Source organism: Protopterus annectens, chromosome 10.part0, assembly GCF_019279795.1.
Source record: "Protopterus annectens isolate FY-2018-M chromosome 10.part0, PAN1.0, whole genome shotgun sequence".
NCBI classification, from domain to species: Eukaryota; Metazoa; Chordata; order Ceratodontiformes; family Protopteridae; genus Protopterus; species Protopterus annectens.
In genome coordinates, this window is record NC_056744.1 from 1,759,466,547 (window position 1) to 1,759,471,546 (window position 5,000).

Consider the following 5,000-nt stretch of genomic DNA (forward strand, 5'->3'; position numbering starts at 1 on the left):
CCAAGCATCTGTTTCTCTAAGGCCCTTTTGTAGAAAATCCACATCATTTGGGGATTCACTAATGGCTCCCAGTTTGCAGTCATCTGTGAACTTTGTTAGCCAGAGTCCCTTAGTGTTGGCCTGTACTTCAGAGAAGTAGATGCCAAACAAGAGTGGTCCCAGGACTGAACCCTGAGGTACTCCACTTGTCACTTGTCTGGAGCTGGATTTGGAGTTGGCTACTTTTACAGTGTGGGTTCTGTCAGTAACAAAACTTAGATATGTTTTGGGTGTACTGTGATGTATCAGAGCACTCATGAGGGGTTAGTACAGGAACATAGAATTAAACATCGGGGAGAACTTAGATATGTTTTGGGTATACTGTGATGTATCAGAGCACTTATGAGGGGTTAGTACAGGAACATAGAATTAAACATTGGGGAGAAGTTGGATATGTTTTGGGCAACCCATCCAGTGATGTAGGGATTAATGCCCAGCTTAGTAAGTTTATATATGATTCAGAGTGGGGGATGGTGTTGAAGGCCTTGGCGAGATCCAGATAGGCTGTGTGGATCACCTTACCCTTGTCCACAGCTCTGGAGACTGATTCGAAGAAGTCAATCAGGTTCAGGAGACAAGATCGGCCCTTCATGACCCCAAACTGTGTGGCGTACAGTGTTTGAAGGCTGCCAATGTCTTTGTTTAAAAGTTCCATGATAATACTTTCCAGGGCCTTGCAGATCAGGCTTGTCAGACTGATGGGGCAGTAGTTCCTGGGATCCAAGGTGGATCCCCCATTGTGGAGTGGGATAACTGTAGCTGTGCGCCACTCAGTGGGCACAAAGCCTTAGATGAGGCTAAGATTAAACATGACACTTAAGTGAGGTGCCAGTTCATTTTGTAGTTCATGTAGTACACAGCCTGGGATGTCGTCTAGTCCCATGGATGCTGTATTCTTAGCTTTGGAGAGTGCGTTTTTTACCTGTGTGGCAGTTATTACTGGAATTTGGAAATCTTTTGGTATTGAGATGGGCCCTTTAGGGGGTGAGAGGGGAGTGAAGTTGGCACTGAGTCGATCTGCCAGGATATTGGCAATATCCTTGTGATCAGTATATTTAATGCCATTCTGTTGTAGCTCAGAGCAGATCTGAGCATTGCCATTTAGATTCTTGACATAGTTATAGAATGCCTTGTGGGTGTCTTTGGAATCTTTGGCAATTTTATTTTTGTAACTAGCTTTGGAGGATTTTATGAGGGATCTCAGCTTCTTACTGAGGCTGGTAAGGGAGTTTTTTGCATCCTGGGATTTTCCTCTTTTCTGCAACAGTTTCTTCCTTCTGTTGTAAAGTTTGTTTATAGCAGGGGACCACCAGACTGGCTTCTTTTTTTTGGAGGAGAGTCTCTTGGTTCTATTTGAGATGGCACGATTCATGCACAAGTGGATGTGCTCGTACAGTGCCTTAGTGTAGGATTCAGCAGTCAGACTTTCAGTTCCCATCTGCATGGGTGTCATGAAGTTTGTCACTTCTGACTTGAGTAGCATGAAGTTGGCTTTGGAGAGGTTTTTCACTGAGCTAAATGAGTATTGTAATTAAGTCAGAAATGAAGGCACAGATATAAAACCTTTCAGACAGGTAAATCACAGACTGCATTTTACATTTTAGTGCCTTTATAAAGTTGCACCCATATAAAACACTTTTAGTCCCAGTAATGCGTTATAGGTATATAAAGACAGATTGGTTTGTTAGGATTCCTTCTTGCCATCTATATGCGATAACTAATTTATGCCATCTATATGCGATAACTAATTTACATCTAGGCTGATGTCCTGTGTTGTTATAGCTCCTACAGTATATTTTTGACACTAAAAATCGATACCTCATGACCTTTGAATATGTGCCAGGTTTTATATAAACATTTCTTTCATTTGTTGTTAGAATTCTCTTCCACAGCAAAGTTCAACCATAATGGACTTTCTTTTATTTATTTTATTTTTAAATTTGTTAACCGGCTTAGTCTGATTGGGCCCAGGGAACCCTTTTTCAGCAGAGACCCAAGGAAAAAGCACCAGGAACGTAATTAAAAAATGAGAAAAAACTAACAATTCAAGTTGTAAGATACTTAACATTAGAAAAACAAAGAGAAATATACAATATGAATATATACAAGGCAAAAGTACAGTATTTTGAGAATGCAGTAGCAATACGTTTGACAAATTTGGTTAGCATTAAGTTATTTAAAGGAATGTAGCAATGCCTAAAATAAAAAAAAAAAAAAAAAACAGGGTAAAATCATGACATAGTACAACAAAGATGCATTTATTTATTTTATTTTATTTTACATTTGTTTGCTGGTAAAGCTTGACTGGGCACAGGTCCATTTTCAGTGGTAGCCCGAGGAGAAAAGCTCCAGACAAAACACAAAACAAACAGGTGAAGTAAACAATACATAGTCTATGGTAATCAAATTATAACATAGCCAATGTACAGATACACATAGAATAAAGATGAGAAACTTTGGATTGCAATTTTGCATAGTACATAGTAAAAACAATATAACATTCTTTACATTAACGTTGAGGTACGTCTCTATAATCACATGTGAAAGAGTCATCACTTATCATAGTATTATAAATGGGAAATATCTTATGCTACAGTCCTCTACTTGGGTTGACAGCATAGGTACTAACTGCAGAAAGAGTAATATGTGTAGATAGTTTAGGAAGATACCAGGCAGATATGTTAATTGAGTGAAGAAGAAAAATTCATGAGGTAATTTCCTGACAAGTACAGATCCATGCATGCCGGAAATTAATTGTTGTTGTTCTATGCTCCTATAGCTCCATGTAACAGTACTGCATGAATTCCATCTTTTGCCACAGAGACTGCTCACAGAACACATGGTAGAAAAACCAAACAGATAACTTTTTGTTTGGTTTTTTGGCATCATAATGCAGTGGTGGGGTGCTCTCCCCTCACCACTTCACCAGCTAAAATATCAAATTCTAGAAGGAATGAAACATTCTCAAGGAAGTGTGTTCTTAGCAAACTGCCTAGAAGCCACAATGTCTGCCTGTAAGGCATGTTACAAATGTTATGTTTGGGACTGCATCCTTGTTTCTTTGTTTGTAAAATGATGAATGTATTTTATTACTTCTAATTATAGAATTATGGATAAGTATTTATACCTGTAAGTATCTCTGGTATACGTATGTGAGTGTGTATACAATAGACAAGCAGTTTCTCTAGGATTCATAAAGGTTTAGGGCCTTAACTAAACAGACTTCCTCATCCCAATAAGTCCTTCAGATTCAGTGACTGCTCTTACTGCTGAGGTTTTCTCCTCGGAGAGGCCTCAGTATGCACAGTAACCTCACAGGCTGAGCTGTATGCTAATGTGGCCGTCTGGGGGAGTGACTACAGGTACTTAGTGCTTTCCTTGAACCTCCTGATTCACTTGGCAGAGATTTTCAGAAAAATCCCTCAGTCAAGTAAAAATTGTGAAATAGGAGGAAAAAAATGACCACTGTAAAAATACCTGTTCACTCTGCAAAGACATGCATATGGAGAGTGTATTTGCATGAATATGTCTGGGTGTGGATGGCTACATGAACATGTGTATGTGAGTGTGTGTGTGTGCATGGAAGGTACCTTTGTTAACTCAATGCATGGGCCATTAGGGAGAATACTAGTGTGTTTTTACCTTTAACTATGATCATGCATATGTGTATATGGATCTACTTTATAAAATCTAAAATCCATTTACTCAAAATGCTGAACGTCGAGACCACATTAACAAAACAGTATAATATCGAACACCCGGAACATGGCATTGTCACTCTGGGAAACTAACCACTGGGCCACCACGGTAAAAACACAAACAAAAGCAAATTAAACCCCCTCACCCCCCATGTAGGGGACTGAGCCCCTCACAGCCCCTTTAACTAAAGATACCAATTCTAAGATCGCAGTATAGCAGATAAAAAGGAAAGGGCACCATGGTGGCCAAGTGGTTAGTTTCCTGGAGTAATAATGTGATGTTCCGGGTGTTCGATATTATGTAATTTCGCTAATGTGGTCTCAACGTTCAGCATCTCAAGTAAGTGGATTTTCGATTTTATAAAGTAGATCCATAATTAAATTTTATATATATATATGTATATATATATATATATATATATATATATATATATATATACATATATAAACACACACACACATACACACACACACACGCACACACACACACACACATATATATATATATATATATATATATATATATATATATATATATATATATATATATAGGTTTACATTCATTTGACCGAGCGCACATTGCTCGATCGGGTATAACACCGACTTTTATGCGCAAATCTCGTAATGCTGAATGGTCAAAATGTCATAAACAACACTGAATTTGACATTTCCGACTGATCTACCACCTAAATGAGCGCTACCATTGGTCAAAAAGGGGGCGATATTTTGCGATTCGCAACTCTTGCAATCGCTTTTTTGAGATTTTGCTGTACTGCTTTCGACAATACCCGATCAACAATCCACCGGCCGATCAAATGCATGTATACCATATATATATATATATATATATATATATATATATATATATATATATATATATATATATATATATAATTTATTTATTTTTATTTATTTAACATTTGTTTACTGGGAAAGTCCGACTGGACACAGGTCCTTTTTCAGCAGAGGCCCAGGGAGAAAAGCCTCATGAGTAACATTAAATTAGGTTAAGACAGGTTGGTAGGAACAAAGGATTAAACACTGGGGAGAACTTAGATATGTTTTGGGTATACTGTGATGTATCAGAACACTCATAAGGGGTTAGTACAGGAACATAGAATTAAACATTGGGGAGAAGTTGGATATGTTTTGGGTATTCTTTGATGTAACAGAACACTCATGAGGGGTTAGTACAGGAACATAGCCACTTATTTTTTAGATAAGCTTTAAGTGATGGCTTAAAGTGGTTAGTGGATGAGATTG